Source organism: Canis lupus, chromosome 14 (genome assembly GCF_003254725.2).
Source record: "Canis lupus dingo isolate Sandy chromosome 14, ASM325472v2, whole genome shotgun sequence".
Taxonomy (NCBI): domain Eukaryota; kingdom Metazoa; phylum Chordata; class Mammalia; order Carnivora; family Canidae; genus Canis; species Canis lupus.
In genome coordinates this window covers 34,452,362-34,476,156 of record NC_064256.1, presented here as the reverse complement: position 1 = coordinate 34,476,156, position 23,795 = coordinate 34,452,362, and the positions used below count along the sequence as shown (strand labels likewise).

The following is a 23,795-nucleotide window of genomic DNA, read 5'->3' as shown; positions in this document are numbered from 1 at the left end:
GTTTTATATATAGGATTTTTGCAAAGTTTCTCTTTTAAATGGAAGAAAAATAACTTCTCAGGGGCAGTGATGCTTTTATTTCAAAATATGAATTTATTACATAATATGAATTATAAAAGATTACATTAATGTAGCTCTGATGTGTAAAATATCCCAGCCAGACAGCCAGGCACTCAAAATGTATTTTGTCTACCAAGGCCATCGACTCCATTCTCATTTAAACATTATATAAAAGAAAAGTTATAATTGATCACGAGATTAATTTCCTCTAGGCAAAGAAACACCAGCTAGTCACATGTGAGGGCCATTTGCTTGTTAATAGGTCCTTCTGAAAATAAACTACAAAATTAAATCACAGGATCTAAATGAACAATTAGACAAGTTGTCAGAAGCAATGCTTTTCCCTTCTGAGTTTTATAAACGTTTCTGAAATCATTTTTAGTTCACTGGGGGAAAATTACTTTTCCTTAGATAATTCACAGTATTTTATTCATTTCAAAAACAGATTATAGAGACTTTTATATACCACAAATCCAACTTAATGAACTATGATTTTTACTGAATTTTTTCTAAGAAATATAGAAGGGATTCATTCCCAGTCTCAATGGAGCTGGATTTTCCTCTCTCCTAAAGTTTTGCTTAAAAGGAAAATGTATCTTAAGGAAACCTCTGAATACTGTCAAAAAATTAGTAGATTGGTAATATATTTGCTAACATAACTTATTTTGCCAAACAATTGATAAGATTGGGGGGGGGGGTGCAGTTTAAAATGTATCCAGGATTTGTTTTAATCAGGTATGGTAAAATGCACAGATATGGAAATGTTTGTCATAAATAAAGTGTAAACTCATAGATCCTAGAAACATGAGGCATGCCACTCTACTCAGGGCCACACAGGGAGGTAACAAAACTTGCCAGGAGGCAGAGAAATCTGGGGAAACTGTGCACAAGAATACCTTTACTGTGGTATTCACAGGAAAGGCATAGCAATACAGTTGATAAGCAGGCTTAGAATTGGCTAGTTTGAATAATTTCATCAGATTTTGGGGTATAGGGGTTCTCTCTAGTTGTTCGATAGTGACCTTGAGGTGATAGGACAGGGGGATAGTGGCTTATTCAGAATGTGAAAGCCTAATAAAGGAGATGTTTGAAGGTATGGGCTCTGGATTGGTTTATTTATTTTTTTTTCTGGATTGGTTTATATATGAAAGGTGCACTACAGGATGAATTGTTTGCTATCTCCAGGAATTAGCTAACTCTGGGAGGGGCAGTCTCTTCAGGGTCAGCAAGGCCCCAAGATGTCAAAGTATCAGAAAATATGATATAAAACAGAACAAATTATTGAATTCAAATGTTAGATGTACTTGTAGATGTGTGGGTAGGTGGTTTCCTACATACCAGCTTCTGAGGTCATGTGTTAATGTTCTATCAATTCTCAAAGAGTGAAAGGGCACTTTTTAAAACTTAGCTTTAAATTCTTAATAAACAGTTTTATAATGGCATTTTAAATTTAGAGCAAGAAAAAAAAATAAACTCTACAGAAATATTTGGCATCTAAGTCTATCTGTTCTGAAATTTTGTGTGGGGCCAAAGAGAAGTACTAATTGGATTTCTTCCTTGCAACATCAAACACTTGAATATCACAATTAGGGATGGAGTTGGCTTGAGAAAACTTATAAATCTGAGGAACTGCTACATCTCAACAGTAGCTACTATAGGCATGGAGGCAGGGCATTAGCTAAGATTCCATTGGTTTTCTGATGAAAAGGATACAGAACTCATTCCATCTGAAGAACATTTGAGAAAAGTAGAGCTGGGTAAAGGGCCCAAATGCGGAGTAGAAGTGATCGGAATGAAGACAAAAGAAACAGAAGGGAGGAATTAGATAAAGTTTAGAAAGGAAGGCTCTTTGATTACAGCATTACCCTATTTTCCAAATGTCCTCATCTGGCCAGAAAGGTGCTTTTCCTTTTATTGTACTGGAATACCTATGACAGATTTTATGTTTCTTGGAAGACTGGCTTCTAGTCCACAGAAACTTTTGTAGGTAACTGAAAGGTGTCAGCATGAGGAGCAACAGTGTTATGGCATGAATTGCTTTAGCAATGATAGTCTGAACTGGGTTACCTCCTTGTTTTTTTCCTCAAATTTTATGTATCAAACAATAATAACAACAAAATTGATTATTTCTGAGGGAAGTACATTAATTAGGACTCTTTAGGTTGCAAGTGGCAGAAATCCAACACCAAATAGGTAAATGAAAAACAGCCCTGGGAGTTTGTCAGCTTCAGGCACAGCCAGACTCTGGGACCAGAATTATGCTTAAATCTCATCCTAAGGGAGTCCAGGTGGCTCAGCGGTTTAGCGCTGCCTTCAGCCCAGGGCATGATCCTGGAGACCCGGGATCAGGTCCCACCATCAGGCTCCCTGCATGGAATGGAGCCTGCTTCTCCCTCTGCCTGTGTCTCTGCCTCTCTCTTTCTCTCTCTCTGTGTGTCTCTCATGAATAAATACTTCCCCCCCCCCCCCGCCCAAATCTCATCCTACCAGAAGATAAAACTTTTGGTGAGCCAACGCACCTATGCTGGAAACTTCAAAATACTCCCTGGATTAGGATGATTTCTCTTGTAGGTTCTCCTGGGTGAGGACAGAGAGGCAGACTTCTGAAAGTGGACTGGAGAAGTAAGTGGACACTGAGATGATGAAAGTCAATCAGGAAGCCCTAATTTTTCCTTTTTAAGTTGTCTAATAAATATTTATTGGCCACCTACTTTGTGTTACCTACTGAGGACAGAATAAATCAAGGAGAAAATTTTTCTTTAAGTTGCTTTAAAGCTAGTTTAAGATGTTAAGAATGAATATTCTCCTTGATTTTAGCAAAGAGCCAAAAGTGATTGTCGGGAAATAGAGTGGCTAGATGACCTTTAGCTGGAGGCTTTCTCTGAGCCTTGCAACGCAACGGCAGTGGGGGACAGGATAACATCTCTTGAATGAGTCTGCTCTTTCAATGAAAAGACCCCAAATAGCCAGGGGAATTTTAAAAAAGAAAACCATAGCTGGGGGCATCACAATGCCAGATTTCAGGTTGTACTACAAAGCTGTAATCATCAAGACAGTGTGGTACTGACACAAAAACAGACACATAGATCAATGTGTGAACAGAATAGAGAATCCAGAAGTGGACTCTCAACTTTATGGTCAACTAATATTCGATAAAGGAGGAAAGACTATCCACTGGAAGAAAGACAGTCTCTTCAATAAATGGTGTTGGGAAAATTGGACATCCACATGCAGAAGAATGAAACTAGACCACTCTCTTGCACCATACACAAAGATAAACTCAAAATGGATGAAAGATCTAGATGTGAGACAAGATTCCATCAAAATCGTAGAGGAGAACACAGGCAACACCCTTTTTGAACTTGGCCACAGTAACTTCTTGCAGGATACATCCATGAAGGCAAGAGAAACAAAAGCAAAAATGGACTATTGGGACTTCATCAAGATAAGAAGCTTTTGCACAGCAAAGGTTACAGTCAACAAAACTAAAAGACAACCTACAGACTGGGAGAAGATATTTGCAAATGTCGTATCAGATAAAGGGCTAGTTTCCAAGATCTATAAAGAACTTATTAAACTCAACAGCTAAGAAACAAACAATCCAATCATGAAATGGGCAAAAGACATGAACAGAAATCTCACAGAGGAAAACATAGACATGGCCAACACGCACATGAGAAAATGCTCTGCATCACTTGCCATCAGGGAAATACAAATCAAAGCCACAATGAGATACCACCTCACACCAGTGAGAATGGGGAAAATTAACAAGGCAGGAAACCACAAATGTTGGAGAGGATGCGGAGAAAAGGTAACCCTCTTACACTGTTGGTGGGAATGTGAACTGGTGCAGCCACTCTGGAAAACTGTGTGGAGGTTCCTCAAAGAGTTAAAAATAGAGCTACCCTATGACCCAGCAATTGCACTGTTGGGGATTTACCCCAAAGATACAGATGCAATGAAACGCTGGGACACCTGCATCCCAATGTTTCTAGCTGCAATGTCCACAATAGCCAAACTGTGGAAGGAGCCTCAGTGTCCATCAAAAGATGAGTGGATAAAGAAGATGTGGTTTATGTATACAATGGAATATTACTCAGCCATTAGAAATGACAAATACCCACCATTTGCTTCAATGTGGATGGAACTGGAGGGTATTATGCTGAGTGAAATAAGTCCATCAGAGAAGGACAAACATTATATGGTCTCATTCATTTGGGGAATATAAATAATAGTGAAAGGGAATAGAAGGGAAGGGAGAAGAAATGGGTAGGAAATATCAGAAAGGGAGACAGAACATGAAGACTCCTAACTCTGGGAAACGAACTAGGGGTGGTGGAAGGGGAGGAGGGCGGGGGGTGGGGGTGAATGGGTGACGGGCACTGAGGGGGGCACTTGACGGGATGAGCACTGGGTGTTATTCTGTATGTTGGCAAATTGAACACCAATAAAAAATAAATTTATTATTAAAAAAACAAATATTTTATGTTAAAAAAATAATAGTGAAAGGGAATAGAGGGGAAGGGAGAAGAAATGGGTAGGAAATATCAGAAAGTGAGACTGAACATGAAGACTTCTAACTCTGGGAAATGAACTAGGGGTGGTGGAAGGGGAGAAGGGGGGGTGGGGGTGACTGGGTGGCGGGCACTGAGGTGGGCACTTGACGGGATGAGCACTGGGTGTTATTCTGTATGTTGGCAAATTGAACACCAATAAAAAATAAATTTATTATTAAAAAAAAAAAGAAATGGTCTCTCTCTGGGAATGACCTTGATCTCTCCATTGTGAAATTGCTCTTGTGCTTGATAGAGATGCCTTGATTTTGCAAAGAAAGATTCTTTAGCTAGTTTTCTTGTTTTGTTTTGTTTGCTATTAAATAGTCTGCTTATCAGCTGATTAAACAGAAATCTTCATTTAGAAAAGCTCATCCATGGGGGGAAAATTGCTCATTCATGGGAATCTATGCCATTTAGTCACTATTCTAATTTGATAATTCAATCAGCACTGCTAGACCCTGTGGGAGGTTTGGCATAGAGGGTGAAGAAGGTTCATGATCTAAAAATTGTCATGACAAGCACTCTTGTGAGATAAGTGATAGCTAATAGATGTGGCTACAGGACAAGATGTACCCTCATCATATGATGTGTATCAGTAATTGACTTCACAGGAATTTCAGCAATGCTTATAATTATTAAATGGTTTTAAGCCATAAAATTGTGATAGTCAGGCCCACCCCCCGCCCTCCTCCCCTTCTACCACCCCTAGTTCGTTTCCCAGAGTTAGCAGTCTTTACGTTCTGTCTCCCTTTCTGATATTTCCCACACATTTCTTCTCCCTTCCCTTATATTATATTCCCTTTCACTATTATTTATATTCCCCAAATGAATGAGAACATATAATGTTTGTCCTTCTCCGACTGACTTACTTCACTCAGCATAATACCCTCCAGTTCCATCCACGTTGAAGCAAATGGTGGGTATTTGTCATTTCTAATAGCTGAGTAATATTCCATTGTATACATAAACCACATCTTCTTTATCCATTCATCTTTCGTTGGACACCGAGGCTCCTTCCACAGTTTGGCTATCGTGGCCGTTGCTGCTATAAACATCGGGGTGCAGGTGTCCCGGCGTTTCATTGCATCTGTATCTTTGGGGTAAATCCCCAACAGTGCAATTGCTGGGTCGTAGGGCAGGTCTATTTTTAACTGTTTGAGGAACCTCCACACAGTTTTCCAGAGTGGCTGCACCTAATTTGAAAGCTGGTGCTCTTTGCCTACACCACCCGGTCTCTGTGTGTCTCAGCTGGTGAGAGTCTAACAGGATGAGGATGTTTGCTCAGTTAAATCACAAAAATCAGTAAACAATGTGGAAAGCCAGAAGGCCACTCCAGAGACAATAACCAATCAATCTGCAATCGGTTATTTAAATAATTACAGGAGATGTTAGTTAATGGAGCCTGTATGATAATGGAGCCTGGACAGAGTTCTGTATAGTAATTTCTATGCCATTCAGTGTTTTTATTGTCTCTACTCTCCCCTACTCCAGAAATTTGGAAAGCTTTTTTTCCTGGAAAGAAAGTATTGCATAGAAAAAAAAAAATTGTGATTGTCATCTCACATCTTTATGCTTTGACTTGCTTATAGTAAAATAAAGGAGTTTCCTAGATGTCACTAAAACATTTAGGCTCCAAAATTCTATGTTTCTAGGGAGGCTTCAGGGATGTAGTCACAAGACGTGGGTCAGAGAGTACTTTCTACCTGTTTGCTGCATTACTTTAGGCCAGTGATTCAGAACCAGGAATGATTTTGTTCTCCGGGCGGACATTTACTAATGTCTGAAGATACTTTTGGTTGTTAGAATTGGGAGTGGTGGTGCATCAAGTGGGTAGAATCCACAAATGTTGCTAACTATCATGCAATGCACAGGAGAGGGCCCCATAGCAAAAATTATCCAGTCCAATAATACTTAGGTTTGGAAACCCTGTTTTAGACAAATCACCTCAAGCTTTACGATCCTTAGTTTTCTTTCCTTTTTTTTTTTTTTAAGATTTTGTTTATTCATGAGAGAGTGAGAGAGAGAGAGAGAGAGAGAGAGAGAGGTAGAGACATAGGCAGAGGGAGAAGCAGGCTCCCTTGCAGAAACTCCATGTGGGATTTATCCCAGGACCCTGGGATCACACCCTGAGCTGCAGGCAGATGCTCAACCACTGAGCCACCCAGGCATCCCTATGATCCTTGGTGTCTGCATTTCTTGAATACTATTTTTTGATGACAGTAAATGAAATAGTTGTGAAGGCACTCAGTTAACGACAGAGTGTGGCTATATTATGGTCATTAATTTGAGTGTTGCCTCCACAGTGACAACAGAGAGGGAGGTCCGCAAGTGGAGCAAAGGTACTGGGACACAATAATGAGGGGAGATCAGTGAAATTTTGCCATCTGGGAAGGTGTTACAAAATAGAAAAAACTGCTTCCTTGACTTTGCTGTTACTATTGACTTTCCCCCTTTCTTTTGTGGCCTCTGATGTAATTTTCTGGAAGGTCTTGGGACACTGTCATCTGGGTAATGCTGTGGCTGAAATACTGCACTTGAAAGTTTGACAGACTTGAGTGTGAATCCTACTTTACCATTTCTGGTCTGTGTGACTTCACTTTTCTGGCACCCAGATTAAGATGGGTATATTTCCTACTTCATAAGGCTAATCCTGAGGCTTCAAAAAGAATACTGTATGTTAAGCTAGAGACTATGATCACAGAATAAATGTGAGCCCTAATCATCACTATTTTCTGCCTCAGTGCTATAATGGTCACTTCAAACATCTTTCCCTTTACTTTTCTTCTGTCACACATCTCTTCTCCAGCTGAGCAACTTTCATTCTGTTTTCTTATGAGCAAATCAGTACCTGTTCTTCTTGCGTGGTTAAAATCAGCCAACTAAATCCATATTAGATTGAGATACAAATAATAAAGTTCAAACAAAGTTACATAAACAATACAACAAAAATTGCCTTTCCCTACAATAAAAGGGCAAGTTATTGACTATAATTTGCAGAATTTTGATGCTAAAATGGATCCTATAGCTCAAGGGTTCCCTGCCTAATTTTACATCAGAGTATTTCCTGGGGAGCTTTAAAAATACAGAATCTGGAACTCCATCTGAGCTCTACTGAATCAGAATCTTTGGCATAAGGCCCAGAAGTATGTATTTTCTAATAGCTCTCCAGTTTTTAAGATGTGTGGCTGGGTTTGGAGATGACTGATCAAAACTTTATTACCACAATTCTTCTCAGTACTGGAGCATGTTATTTATTTGTTTATTTTTTAAGATTTTATTTATTTATTCATGAGACACACACACACACACACACACACACACACACACACACACACAGAAGCAGAGACACAGGCAGAGGGAGAAGCAGGCTCCATGCAGAGAGCCCGACGTGGGACTTGATCCGGGGACCCCAGGATCATGCCCTGGGCTGAAGGCAGGCGCCAAACCGCTGACTTACCCAGGGATCCCCTAGTACTGGAGCATTTAAAAAAATATGGACATCAGAATTTCACGAGATCTACTGGACAGAATCTCTGGGAAAAGACATAACAACATAAATATATTTACATATATATTACATATATACATATATATTAACATGTGTATATATTATATATGCACACACATACACATACACACACACATATATAACAGTCTTGTTTGATTTCTACTGTAATCCTGAGCTTTGTCTGAAGAAAATTATTATCTCCAATTTTTGGATTGAATTTTAGGACTCTGAGACCATAATGGTTTATTCATGCTCGCAAAAGGGGGTGTATTTCATTATTTGTTCAAAATATTTGCTGTCCCTCCATACTAAGCCCTTCTCTGGAACCCCTCCAGAGAAATACAGAAGAGTATATGTACTGTTCTACCAACATCAACCTTCGTCTTAAAATTTGCTTTGACTGAGAATTACGAGTGGAAGAGGCCTTTGTCTCTTCTAAGAGGAAACTTTGAGCCTTTTTAATTACCAGTTTATTTTTTTCCCTCTGCCATAAGTCTAGCATGTCTGTTAGTGGCTGCTACTTTTGCCTGCATCACAGAATAAAGACTTGAAACAGAGTTGCGGCCAACCTGCAATGGTTGTTTTTTTTTTTTTTTTTTTAAAGATTGATTGATTGATTTATTTATTTATTTATTTATTTATTTATTTATTTATGATAGACACATAGAGAGAGAGAGAGAGGCAGAGACACAGGAGGAGGAAGAAGCAGGCTCCATGCTGGGAGCCTGATGCAGGACTCGATGCGGGAATCCAGGATCTTGCCCTGGGCCAAAGGCAGGTGCCAAACCGCTGAGCCACCCAGGGATCCCCCTGCAATGGTTGTTAATTTGAGTACATAACAGGCCTTGTTTATCCCCCTGGGGTTCTGGAATGACTAACCTCCACTTTCTATTCCCTCTTCCATAACAGATGGAAGAGTGAGGATTAGAACCCAAGTCTTCTGCTCTTGCCTTTCTATTTGTATAATACTCATAGGAGAAAATAGATGTATCTGTCCTAGATAGGGAGGGGATTATTTGTTCCCATTGCTAGAGCTGAAACAGGGGAAAGATATGTTTTTGGTATATTCAAGTAGAATTTAGAATAGAGCTCTCAAATTTCTTCCAACCCAGAAATTCTATTGTTCTTTGACATTCCAAAGAAACATCAATGCCCACTGTTGTTACTTGGGCTAGTACTATTTGTGGAGTTATATAGTTGAGGCCTAACTGTGGCATTAATCTGTGGGATTGGCTGAGAAATAAACCATGGTATATAACATTCTTTTGTGGAATAAAGTTTGTACAAGTTTCAAATAATAGGCAAAAAAAGGCCAATTTTTGAAACAAGTTCTTGTTTTTTACTTCAGGCTTCAGATAAAACTGAGAAGACTCAAATGATGTTTTCTAACTAAATATATACATTTTAACAGGGTGGTTGTGATTCACATTCTGCCCACCGGAGGGCCATACAAATCAGTTTCTCATAATATTTTTGTGATAAATTGTTTTACATATTTATTCCTAGAGCTTTTTTCTCTTTACAATTTATAACTTGAATTAAAAATTTTCAAGTTCTTTATAAAAAGATAAGTTCAGTCTGTTTCAGTTCTTTTAAACCCTTCATTACCATTCAAGTTTTGATGTCTATGGTAGATTAGAATTCCTATTTCATTTTCAGAGACTTAAAAGTATTTTCACCGAATGCATTGTTCTGCAATTTAAGCATCTGAAACCAAGAGAGATGAGGTAATTTTAGTTAGAATCTAAGTTATTATTGACAATTCAAAATTTAAAAACCAGGATATATATTTTTAAAATTACCGGGTTGGAAATAGGAGGATAATTATTCTTAGTAAAATGTAAATAAAATAATAGCTATAATTTATTGACTATATACTTTGGGCCAGAATTTTTTTGAAGATTTATTTTTATTTATTTGAGAGAGAGAGAGAGGGAGAATGTACAAATGTGCAAATGAGCACCAGTTGGGGGAAGGGCTGAGGGAGAGAGACTCCTTAAGCAGGGAGCCTGATACAGGGTTTAATTCCACAACCCTGAGATCATGACCAGAACCAAAATCAAGACTCGTAACTTAACTGACTGAGCCACTCAGGTGTCCCTGGACCAGAATTATTTACTGTACATGATTCTAATACTCCCCAAAGCAGTGTGGCAAAATACATGCCACTCTCATTGTTTGGGATGAGAAAATGGAGTCCCAAGGATGTTAGTCTGTCATAACTACTATGCAGCTTTAATGAGAGAAAAATTGGCATCTGATCCCAAGTTTCTCCGAAGCCAAAGTCCACAAGCTTTTCTTACACCACACTGCCTTTCTCCCATTTGGCTTTGAAATGACTTTCTACTCTGGCTATCATATTTATCATCTCAAGTTTCTTTCTCAATTACATATTTTATTTCCAAAATAAATATTTATGCATATAAATCTTTATCCTAACAGGAAGCAGAGAATTAAAAATCACATAACCGCCATAAAAGCTTCTGGTTCTTCCTACGGGAAACGGAAGTTGTGGTTTGTAAGAAGCACAAACAGGGACCCCTTACCAGCAGTTTGTGACCACTGGGCCACAGAAGGATGGGGGAAGGCACCGGAAAGGCAGAAAAAATAAATATGAATTTGAAATCCCTTCATAAACAAGAAGTGATGGGAATAATCTGGATTCATTAAATAATCTGCAACATTTTCTTTATAAATGCCTTGTCCAACTATTAAAAAGTCAGAAGAAGCCATGCAACCTTCTAACCACTAGATGTCATTGTTGCTTACGAAATAGATTTCCCACTCGCGTGGATTCAAGTTTTAAGAGTAGTTTGTTGAATGCCTCCTTTTGTCTTTCCCGAAGTTTACCCTTCAGCTAAGCTATTAGAGACATAAAAGATCAAACACATGGCTCAAGACAAGAAACTTGTGTTTTCCTTGGAAGAGACAACACAAACCTATGTGATTAGAGCATTATAAAACTGGCATTCATTTGTGACTAGCTGCACATATGCCGGGTAGAAGCAGCAGGAGATGTAAGATCTCAGAGAAATAAATGTAAACAGGGGTGGCGTGGAAGGTTCTGCAGATGGGACCTCGGTGATGTTCTAACGGATGGGCCTAGGCAAGAAGATCATTCCAAGGAGGAGGAATGACAATAGCACAAGCACGGAGGTGGAAATAAATATAGAGCTGCGCTGAAGTTGAAGACTCATTGGGGAAGAGTGGGAGTCAGCTGTGGAGGAGACAGATTGTATAGGACCAGAAATAACAAGGAGGAACATTGTAACTTACCCTCCCTCCTGAATTTGCCTCTACAAGTTTCTGAACAGAGGAGTGATGTGAAAAAAATATTTCATAGTAGGAAGATTAACCGTTTGAGTATTAATTAGGGCCAGGGAGAACCATTACCTCAGTTCCTTGTAAACCGTTATTTGAATTGTCCTCACTGTGTAATTACGTCATCTGGGTCCCTTTGTCATTTGCTATGGTTCCCTCTCACCAAATCTTGATCTGGGAATTGGAGATATCACCCCCATGACAGCCCCCAACATAAAACTGACACCTTCTTGTCCACATAGAGCAGGGGCTCTGCTTCAGGTCTGGTCTTATCCCCAGAGACTTACCTTTCTCTGGCTGAGCATTTACAAGATAATCTGTAATTGCTCTTAGAGACGTTCAGCCAGTCAACTCAAAACATCAAACATAGGCCTTCACCTCAGTGAGAGCACGTCTCCAAGCAAGGGCTCTATTCCAACTGTCCTAAAACAGGTGGCTGACTGTTTCGCAGCTTTTCTCTTTTGTCCAGACTCCACTTTATAAAGTCCTGAGCACATGGGAAACAAACCTTTCAGATTTTCAGTCCCTTTAATGAGATGATCTGAATAGGGCTGAACGGCGGGCTGAGGTTGGGGGACACTGCCTGGCGCTTCTCGAGGGTCGGCCCTACGTCCTCCGTCTGGCAGCTGGATCTTCCTGGGGTCCAAGCAGTTAGATTCCACAATCTGGAGGCCACGGGTCTCTCGGTATCTCACAAGACTCTCAGCCTCCTAGGGGCCCCACCCCTGCATCCTGCATCCAACAGAGCTGCCAGAAAGGTGCCGCCAGGGACCAAGACCGTGAAGAAGCCAAGGACCACGACGCCCCGCCACTTCCGGAGGTCCACAAACAGGGTCCTGGCCATATCCGGTTCCGGCCGCGGAGGTTGGCGCCCTCTACATCCGGGTCCTCTCACTGGGCCTCGTCGTTTCCGGCGGCGCCTGCTTTCCCGCCACAGGGGCCGCGGCGGCCGCAGCCTGGGAGGAGCTGGCTTCCCGCGCGGTGGCGGTGGCGTGGAGGCTGGCGGCGCCTGGGAGAGGAGTTGACGGTAAGGAGAAGACAGACGTTGCTAAGACACGTGATTGGCGGCGGTCGTGTCCGAGTGCCAAGCTGTGGCAGCAAACTCGTACGGGCATCACAAAAACGGCATTACTTTCGCTTGGTTTCCCTCAGGTGACAATTACCAGGTGATTTTGAATGGAATGAGCTTAAAAATAGGGAGGCTTAGAACCTGTGAATGGCTTCTCCTTGTTCCCAGGACAAAGGGCCCTCCTGGTCCCACACTTCCAAGCATCCTGTGTCCCGGGCGTTCTGTCCCTCTTCCAAGTTCTTGAGTTCACCGTGCTCCGTCCTACGAGGCCATTTGTTATTTCTGGAACCCTCCTACCCTCCCTCCCTCCCTCCTTTTGCCCCTCTCACCTCTGACTGCAGGTTAGCTCATACCCATGCTTCAGCTGTGGCTCAACTTGTCACTTCCAGCTTCTTTATAATATGCGCTCCTAGGTGCTTTACCTCATAGCATTTTTCGTCTTCTCAGTCACATTCCTTTTTTCTGTGACTCCTTGATTAACCTTTGTCCTTCCTCCCAAGATGTAAATTGCTTGGTAACAGAGCCCGTGTCTGGATTTGCTCACCATTACTTGATTCTCATCACGGTGGAAGACAGTAAAAATCATTGCTTCTCTGTTTCGGGTCTCTGATGATCCCATGGAGAGGGGAGGGGAGGTGGTTAAGAACCTGAAAACGCAGTTACATTTTTCTAGATAAGAGGGCTCTATTCTTTTTATCTTTGTCCCAAGTTACCTTTCATTGCTGAGCCACCTGGACTCTGGGCACGATGGGACATGGTCTTAACAGGTGACTGTTAAAATTCAATGGCCTGGAGCTGTGATAGTTGTATCCAGTAAGTGAGATGAAGCTGAAAGCATTCAAGCCATTCTGAGAACATTTCCACAAACAATAAAACCTTTCCTGAAATGATTCTGAAAAATCATTAGGGATTCTTGGTCAAGACTTACAGATAACTGTCTAGAGAAGTAGAGTTATCTGTAGCAACCTAGGAAAAGTACCTCAAAATGTTTGTTCAATTGCAAGAATGAAATTCAAACCTTTAGACACAAGTTTTAGTTAAATCTTTGTTGCACAGAGTTCATGACTATATTTTTTGCCATGTAGCCAAGGTAACACAAGCATTTTGTGTAGGAAGACAGTGTTTCCCTGTGCCCAGTCTACTGTATGGATAAGCCATGTTGATGCCTTGTGAATGACTTAAATTATTTTCTTGACTTTATGCCGATAATCCCTTCCTAGTAAGCAATGAGTAAATTGATGACCTCATACAGCTAATGGTGTGATTAGATCAGGAAAGAGCACTGTTACAGGGGATGACTATCTGCATTTTATAGTGTTTTATGTTTAGAGTTGTGTTGGATTGTATATTTTAAAAAAGATTACAACCATATTTATGGTTCCATGTGCTTTTCCAAAACCTTGCCATACTCCCTCAAGGGATGATGAGGTCTTTGCTTCTCTCTTTGAAATTGGGTGGCATTTTGTGGCTGTTCTGACAAAGAGCATGTGCTGGAAGTGACAACTGCGGGATTTATCAGACTCAGTCAAAAAATGTGATATGGCTTCCACCTTCTTTAGTGTCTCTCAGGATGTCCACCCTTGCAACCTGGTGACCATGTTGTGAGAAAGCTCAAGCCACAGGGACAGAACAGGGGTAGGTTTATCAGTTCATGGACCAAGCTAAGGTCTCAGCTCACTGCCATTATCAATTCACCTAAGAGTGAATTTTCACCTGATTCTAGCCCAGCTTTTGAGCTGTTGCAGATGATGCCATGCAGAGCAGAGATGAGGTGTCTCCACAAAGCCCTGTACACAATACAAGTTCATAAGCAAAATAACTACTGTTACAAGACACGAAGTTTTCAGGTGGCTTATTACACAATAGTTGATAAGTGGAGAAATAGTCCTAAACAAGGAGCAAACCATTCTATTTCAGCTTGCCTCTGAACTTTTGTTGATGCTATTTTTGTAACTGAAATACCCTTTCCTTTTCTTCCTCTCTCATTCCTTGCACTTGTCTAAACTTTCTACTTATTTTTCTTTTTAGTAATTTTTTTTTAGTAAGTCTTCCAAAATCCTTGGTCAAATACCTCATCTATATGTGTAAACCTTAGTAACAGTCCTGGCCATGTGGACTCTCAGGATCCGTTGAAATGTCTTATGTCTACATTAGATGGTACATTCATCTTTGTATTATTCATCCTTGCATCATTAATCTTTGTACATCCAGAGTCTAACATAGTGCCTGGCTCCACCATCTACTACCTGTGTGAACTTGTCTAAGTTATTAAATGTATCCAAGACTCCCTTTTATTATCTGTGAAAGGAGATAAAAGCTAACTCATAAGAGTTTTTTGGGGATTAGAAGATAAAGTCATCTAAGGTGCTAGTACTGAGTAAGTGCTACATAAATATGGCTATTATAATTATTAGACTAACCTCAAAATAGGGTGAAACACTCAGTATTCTAGAAAGCATATGCAACAAATAATATTCTGAGAAACATTAGTGAGAGTTCTTGACCCCACTTTTCTTCTTTTCCACTGAGCAACTTGGAACCTATTACCTTTTCTCCACAATATAACTTTATAGGCTGCTCACGGAGAGAGGGCATGGTATATAGCTTAGAAAGGGGATGTCATTTGGACTGATAAATGGATTTTGAAACTCAGTGCAGAAGTAAAAGTCTTGAAAACCAAGTTCTTGAAAAAATAAGGTACTTTAAAATTCAAAAGCTTGGCTTTGGATATCAAAATCCAAAGTCCTGCAGGCCTGCCAAAATCAACAAAATGTATGGTTATATAAAAATGACAGAGATCCAAATCCTGCTTTGTATTCCTTCACTCCCACCTCCCAAGAAGAAGGGAATTTGGTGCATCCTAGCCCAGGCTTCCAGGATAGGTGAGGAAACCTTTTGAAGCCCCTTGGTTATCATGGGGATGATTAGCAGACCAGCTTTTGCATGATGAATAACCTGAGCAAATATTTCTGAGGACCTCTTTACAGAGTTCTTTGCACTCTATGAGTGAGAGAAAGGATCCAATGAGTATACACTGTGTTGAAAGAGATCACGTGGACTTGAAGGAACCCGATGCAAGACAGGAAAGATAAAGAGAGTCTGTGTGGTGGGGACAATGACTGGAGGCCATTATCATCAGGGCCTACCAGCCCATGACAATAAGCACCTGTTAAAGAGATGTATAGCTCAGCAGATATTGGACACTGTAATAGTTACATTTTTTTCCTGGCATGATGTATAAACTCCAAGCTGTGGGTGAGTAATTTGAATACAGCTCATTTAGGCAGAGACTCCTTTTCCTTCAGTTATTCCCCCTTTAGCATTCAAGTGAATTGACAGCATGATGATGTCCAGACTATTGCAGCAGCACCCCTCTGCAAACTCAGTGGATTTAGGGCCATCTATTGACCATTTCCTGTTGATGGCCCTTCCAACAGCATGAATCTCATCAGTGTGGTTTCCTAGTACTCTCAGCCAGCTCCCCCCACCAAGAAGCTGATGCACAGGCTTTTGTGGAGGCCAGCAAAAATATCCCCTCTCCTTGAGATGTGCTGCCTCGTCAAGACTTGCAGCTCTCAGCAACATCGACCTTCTTATCACTGTAATCTGGAAAAACACATGCTGTTCTCAACAATCTTGGCAACAGGCTTTATGAGAAAATTTTGTGGAAGTTGTCTTTTCCAGTTATAGCTAAACCACCAGGGTCAAATTCTATTTTGCACACAAAATCCACTGATGAATACTGTTGCAAAACCTGTAATATCCAGAGATAAAGTGCTCTAAACTTGAATCATGAGCTATTCAGAAGAGAGGCACAGTAGGAAAAACAGTATGGAGGAGCAGTTTTAAAAGAAAATATTTATCAGATTGTCTAAGTTCTTGACCTAACTCCAATAGTTACTAGCTCTATTTTATTTCCCTGTTCTTCAGATTTTTCTTTTATAAGATAGACAAAAAACCAATTATCTTGTGTGATTTGGAATTAAATGATAAATACAAAGCACAGTCCTGGGCATTTTGTGAGTTCTCATTGAACATTAACTACTATTGTCATGCTTATTATTATTTCCAGCCTTGATGGTGATGGAAAATGTTGGTTGCCTACCCTACAGCCATTTCCTGCTGCCTGTTTCCTTGTAAACTGAGTATTGATTTGTGTGTTTATCTGGGAACTACAAACTACTAAATCTTGACTGAAAACTTGTTTAGTAACAAGTGATTCCCCTCTATTTCTGGGCACACCAGGAAATGGCACTTCCCCACCTGCTTGAAGGTGGATACAGCCATGTAACTTGGCTGTAGCCAATGAAATAAGAGAGATGATGCTTATGACCTCAACCAATAGCACTCTAGGTGATGAAAGTCCTGAGAGAGGACAATTAGTGCCCAAAGCTCTGTCAGAATATGATAGACATGACTGAAAAATAAACTTTCCAGCATCAAACAACTGAAATGATTGTAATTGTCATCTATTAACTTACCATACCTTTTTTTAACCCACCCTTGCTGGTATAGAAGAGCAAATTTCATAAAACTTATTTTTGGTAACCATTTTGTACAGCGTCCTTTGATTTATTTTTCAGAAATTATTTTCACTACAATCAACTGCTTTTTTGTATAAATGTAATACAGAAATGTATACAAATTTAATTGTTTTGTTCATATTATATTGCTCTGATTTCAGCTTTGGTCATTGTGAGTTTTGTTTTGTGGCTATTATTTTTAACAAGCTCAATATGCTTGTGTCAAAATTTTCAGATCTAAATTCCAATAAGAAGAAGTAAATATTCTATAATTTTCTAATTAATAATAAAGACTTATTAGAAGGGGAGAGGTATATGGAAAGGACTTTAGGACTAAATTGATAGATTCCAAACCTGCCTCTGCCACTGCCTTCTGTGTTGTTTGGGATAAATTACTTAACTTCCTTGTGCATTACTGCTCTAATCTGTAAAAAAATAGCATATAACTCACGGGGCATCTTATAATATCCTATTATAATTCTATGATTAATTCTCTGATGAGGGTTAATAAATTCCTTTTTAAAAAGTTCTTAGAATGGTGCTAAGCTTATAAAAGCTATCTAAATATCTTTAAGTGAAAAAAATGTACAGACTTAACTACTGTCAATTTTGTTACTTTTTTTATTTGTACAAAATATAATTCTTGCTTTGTTCTTATGACTATAAATTCTATCAGCAACATATAAGTTTTTGTCAGTTTTTACTCTATAATTCACTGACAATAGAATATTTATGTTGATGATTTTTACTAGTAATATTTATCATAAATTATTTAAAGTTACACTTAAGTTTTAGCTAAACTATGAGAAAGCTGAATAATTCTCCACAAATACTTTAGTATTATCTTATGTCTAACATTGGCCTATTATATTACAAGTATAATTTTCCATATACTTTGAATCACTTTGTAGTCTGGATCCTTTTGAAGAAAATGCAAACAACAGAGTAAAAATTTCAGGTCACATAGCACTGAAGCTAAAAAAGCAGGCTAGACAGAGTAGAGTCAACATTTTTTAAAAGATTTTATTTATTTACTTGGGAGAGAGAAAGCACAGAGGGAGAATGTAAGGGAGAAGCAGATTCCCTGTTGAGCAGAGAACCCAATGTGGGGCTCAGTCCCAGAACCCTGAGATCATGACCTGAGCCAAAGACGACACTTAACCAACTGAGCTACCCAGGTGCCCCTAGAATCAACATTTCTTACTTCCTTTTGTTTCACATATGTATGAATCTTCTACACATTCGTAAATCATTATTTGGTTGTCCAACAGATGGTAATTGAATGCCCACTGCAAGCCAGCAACTAACTGTCCAGGCACTGGAGATACAGCATTGGAGATACATGAAGCCTTTGCTTCATGGAGCTTACATTTTAAATGGGGGTAGGAAAAATAGACAAAAGCAAACAAATACATATTAAGGTGATAATAAGTGCTCCAGAGGAAAGACAGAATAAGGAAGGTGGGCAATATCAAGGTATGAAATAGGGAAGACAAGAGAGCAAGCTAAAGGTGTGTATGGAGGAAGAGTGTTCTGCGGAGGGACAGCTCAAAGACCCTGAGGTGGGAGACTGCTTGGTTTGTCTGAGGTAAACCAGAGATATGTGGGATAGTAAGACATTGTAGGGACTTTGACTTTTGTGTGAGATGGGAAGATAATGGATGTTTTCAGGCATGAGCTTGTGGACCATGGAGCTAGACTGCCTCAGAGGAATCTTGGCTCCCTGACCTGTTAGCTGGGTGACTTTGGGCAAATTATTTTTTCTCTCTGTCTGTGCTCTCTTACCATAAAATGGCATGATCATGGTATCTGCAATGTGAGATTAGAGAAAGGATCAAAATAATTAATATTTGTGACATGCTTTGAGTAGTTCCTGATATATACAAAATGTTGTGGAAATGTTTACTATGTGAATTAAGGTATTTTAAAAGTATCATTTTGACTGTAGTATGGGTTATTTATTGTGCGTATGACTATTACATGGAAAGTACTCTGTGACTAACCTTCAACTCCAGTGTTTTTAAAATATGGATTGCAATCTAATTCATGAAGTATCAAAGACATAATTAAGAAGACAAGAAGCATCATAGAAAGAATGATGAACTTGCAAGTGGAAGACCTAAAGTCCTGATGTTACTTTTTCATCGAGGTTATGATTCTGACTTATTTAAAGTCATGTAGTTGGGCCAGTTTGGATTCTGTGATTTCCATATTTAGAATTTAATTTAGATAATATAATTTGTTTTCAGAAAATGATTTGAAATGAAGCAAAGGGCAGTGTCTTTGCCTTTTCTTGGGGAATATTGTGGCAGTGGCATGGGGATGAGGGATGCTATAGTAACATTCAGATGACTATAATGAAATTTGGAAAGATGTCTGTGCTGGTAGCCTGCTGTACCCCTGTAGGGTACTCTACACATTTACCTCAGAGTTACATATCCTGATTCAGAACTAAAATGCAACATTAGTAGAGGAGATTCTAGGTATATGAACTGAGTTAAAAACTCCTAGTTCTTTATGGTTTACACTGACATGTGAGGGATTTGGAGGGAATGGAGGGTATGAGAGAATCCTTGTGAATTCTGTGTTAGTGTGTGCTGTGTGTGTGTGTGTGTGCATGTATGTGTAACTTGTATAACTATTCCTTTAGGCCAGAAGGAATTTCACACTTTTATTTGGAAAGATTAATGTTTTTGTTTTTTTTTTTCTCTTGGTAACTAGCAGTGTATAGCTTGAGAACATCAAATTAGTTATATAGCAAATGAGTCTACCTTTTCTTTACACATGTCCTTGTAAGAGATAAAGTTGCTAGACATCTCCACATATTTTATATGTTTATATATTGGATTTATTTATTATTTATTGTTGATTCCAAGCATTTAACTTGCAACTTGTTCAAAATGAATCTACCTTAGAAAGCTTGGTTCTTAGGATTTGGGAGTCATTGAACTCTTTGAGAATCTAAAAAACTAAGGGCCCTATTTCTAAAAATGAATGTACCCACCAAATTTTGCATGCATTTTTAGTCATCTTCTGAAGTGCAGCCATATAGTCACATGATACCCTTCTTGCAGCCATAAACAAATAATTTCCAATTCATTTTTTGGTTTGTATTCATTTTGACTGCTATGTTAGCTGACTCGTATTTCTATCTGTTTTGCTACAAGTTTAAGTACCAGGGATCCTTTTATCAGTAATGCTGAGAAATGTTTACTTTTTAGAAAGGTCATTGGGTCCTCCCCTTTGCTTGACATTTATTACACTGTATTCTACATGTCAATTCAAATGTGTCAATCTCCTTTAAACCATAAATTTTTCAAAGGCAGAGACAAGGTCTAGTCTAAGGCCATATCTGGCCTTAGCTTATAGGCCCTTAGTAAATACTTGAATGAGCAAATGAATGAAGTATTATTCTCATTAAGCAGTCAAGAAATCTGAAGTTATATGAGGTTCAGTGATTTGCCCAAAGTCAAACAGTAAATAAGTGGTATAGTTGATATGACACTCAAGGCTGCTGACTACCTGTCCAAAAATTTTTTCAATACATTACTTGTCAGGGATAAAATGAGGAGCTGCAGAATAAGCCACTGATAATGTGTGATCCCTTTTTAAAGTCTCAGCAGCTCAGGACTGACCATGAGGATAGAGTGTAACTGTGTAAAGTCCTGTGATATGGGTCCCAAAGGGGAGAGGAAAGGGAAAGGAATCTTCAGGTTGAGAGAGGCTTCTACAGAGTAAGATAATACATAGGAAACTGTTATTTGCCTCAAAAAATTGACACATTTAGAATGTGTAGAATATGGATTCAAAAAGTGGTTTAATCTTAAACATAAAGTAATTAAGAATGTGAAATCATTGGTTTCTTTTAACATTATTTTCAGAAACATCTCTGCTATCAGCCCTGTTATATATTCTTATTTCTCTTAACTCTTAACCACACACTAAGGTCCACAAAAGAGGACTCTTTAATGTCTTTTGTTCTTGATGTGTCTGTGTTGTTTTGATGATGATGATGATGATGATGATGATGATGATTTTTTGGAGAGGGGGAAGGGGAATAGTCAGAGGGAATGGGAGAGGCGAATCTTAAGCAGGCTCCATGCCCAGTGAGAAGCCTGGACTTGGGGCTTGATCTCACAATCCTGAAATCATGACCCGAGCCCAAATCAAAAGGCAAATGCTTAACTTACCAAGCCACCCAGGAGCCCCAGTTTCTATAATTTTTATGTATAATAATAATCATGTGCCTCATTTTCTTAATGAGAATTTTGGATGTTTGTGAAAATAAAAGATGGCTTTTATTGATGTCTTAGTTTTATCAGCTTCTTTATCAACTTGATCCACTTAAAATGGTTGCTTTATGACGAGTGGCACAGAAGACTCAAAATGTCTTGTTTAGTAGCTGAAACAGTCCTTAGAGTCACTGATTGATTTTATTTTTTTTCCATTTCAATTTCTGTAAGAACGTTTCTGCAATTTGCCACATCTTTCAAAGTAGAAAACAAGCCAATAGAATGTGTTTCTCAGTAAATAAAGCCAGCCACTAATGTGAGCAAAATCACTCTGAACATATTGCTTTAAATTTGTTTTGAAGAGTGATCTCATAGCATGGACAACTTCTAAATGGAAATGGTTGAGGAAATCAATGCTGTTTAGAGAATAGCCTAACTTTTAGAGGAATTTAAGTAATTTCCTGTTTTGAGGATACATAAAATACACAGGAAAGTTGTGCTTTTGTTGCTGTTGGTTGAAAAATCTATTTGATTAAAAGGGTCTTTTCAGTTTTTTGAATGATCCATTTTGAAGTTGAGCATTTAAGAAAGCATTAGGAAAATATCAAGGAAAGAGAGGCTTGCTGTATGTAGCCCTAGTACATTTGACATCTCTTTATTTTTCTCTCTTTTAAAGTTAATTTTTTAATCTTTAGATAATCATCTATTGACAGTGAACACTCACCCCCCAAAAGCAGCAACAGCATTTGTGAAATGCATCTGTTATGTATAAGTATGCTCAAAGCATGAGATCATGAATAGATTTGTATTTAGAACTGGACTAAGCCACAGATGTTGTGAGCTTTTGGGAGAAAGTACCTTTACTTAAGATATGTCACAGGATTTCTTATTGAGAAGCCCCTATCATACCAACATCCTTTAGTCTGAGATTGCCATTCTTGTCATTCTAAGGAGGTTACCACTTCTGATTAACAGATACGGAAGACTTTGATGTCCTACACACACACACACACACACACCACTAAAAAACTTAAAGGGGTCGCCTGAATGGCTCATTCATTTGAGTATCTGACTCTTGATTTTGGCTCAAGTCCTGATCTCATGGTCATGATAACTAGCCCCTCATTGGGCTCCACATTCATCAGGAGTCTGTTTGAGATTGTCTCTTTCTCTTTCTCTGTCACTCCCCTTCCATTCTGTGTCTCTAAAATAAAAAGAAAGACAAATTGGAAGAACTAAGAGAAATAAACTTATAAGCATAGTTATTAAGATACTTGAAAGGAAAAATCATGTGTTTTCAAAGTGTTAAAGTCATTCCAAGCATGTGTCAGGGGTCTAAAGTTGGTCTCAGATCTAGTATTTTTTTTTTGTTGCTTGAAAGGGTAAAAAATACTATTAGTTCTTATTCGCTCAACAGCAAAAGTGCTTTGTCAGATCAACTATCCAATACCTGATCAGACAAGGACACTGACAAAAAAGAACATGGAGTACATGCATTTATTTTTTATTTATTTTGAAAAATATTTATTTATTTGAGAGAAGGAAGGAGGGAGGGAAGGAGGGAGAGAGAGAGAGAGAGAGAGAGAGAAAGTATGTGAGCAGAAGGGTCAGAGGGAGAGGGAGAGAATCCTCAAGCAGACTCCCTGCTGAGTGTGGGGCCCAGGGTGGGGTTTGATCCCAGGATTCCAAGATCATGACCTGAGCCCAAATCAAGATTTGGATGCTTAACCAATTGAGACACCCAGGCACCCTGGAATAAGTACATTTATTTATCTATTTTCTGTTGGGGCTTAGGGGAAGCTGGGAGAGAAAAGAGTATCTGTGATAATCTACATTTTGCAGTTCTGAGAGGGGATTAAAGGCTGGGATGAGGACACTGGAAAAGAAATTCCAAGAGTGGACAGTTCTAGTTAGCATTGTGTTCTTCTTAATAGTGTACTGAGCTCTGGCCTGTAGAGAAGGTAGACCTCAATAAAGGGATTAGTAGGACTTGAGTGTGGTATCACAAGTTGTAGAACTATTTGGGGTCATAGCAGCATCACTGCTGTTTTCTCTTTGTCAGGCAGGTGGAGAAGGTATTGTGAAAGAACAATTTGAACAAAAACAAAAATGGAGGGATGGTGATGGACTGAGAGAAAGACAGCTTCTCATAGAAGATACTGAGAGGATATTTGAATAAAGGAGATTTTTAGAATAGTCAAGGGGGCAGTGACAATGTGCTAAGTTCTTCTATTAGTTTTTTTCTCATGAAATCCTTAAGGTAAACCCTACGAGATAGATTCTGTTTTCATCTCCATGTTACAGGGGGAAAACTCTGAGGCTTAAAGATAGTAACTTTCCCAGGATGGATATTTATTATTTATTTATTTATTTATGATTTTATTTATGATTTTATTTATTTAATCGAGAAACATATATATAGAGAGGCAGAGACACAGGCAGAGGGAGAAGCAGGCTCCATGCAGGAAGCCTGATGTGGGACTTGATCCCAGGTCTCCAGGATCACACCCTGGGCTGAAGGTGGCG

The 23,795-nt window shown here is 39.1% G+C and overlaps 1 protein-coding gene and 1 long non-coding RNA gene across 5 annotated transcripts in view; one reads left to right on the top strand and one right to left on the bottom strand.

The window, feature by feature from the left end:
• Nucleotides 1-12,729, bottom strand: part of ABCB5 (ATP binding cassette subfamily B member 5) — a 161,836-nt gene extending 149,107 nt beyond the window's left edge. The window contains 1 exon segment of the mRNA XM_035698671.2: nt 11,954-12,729. The gene's annotated coding sequence lies outside the window, so the exon portion shown is untranslated.
• Nucleotides 1-23,795, top strand: part of LOC112670550 (uncharacterized) — a 74,088-nt gene that overhangs the window by 11,274 nt on the left and 39,019 nt on the right. The gene's annotated exons all lie outside the window — the stretch shown is intronic.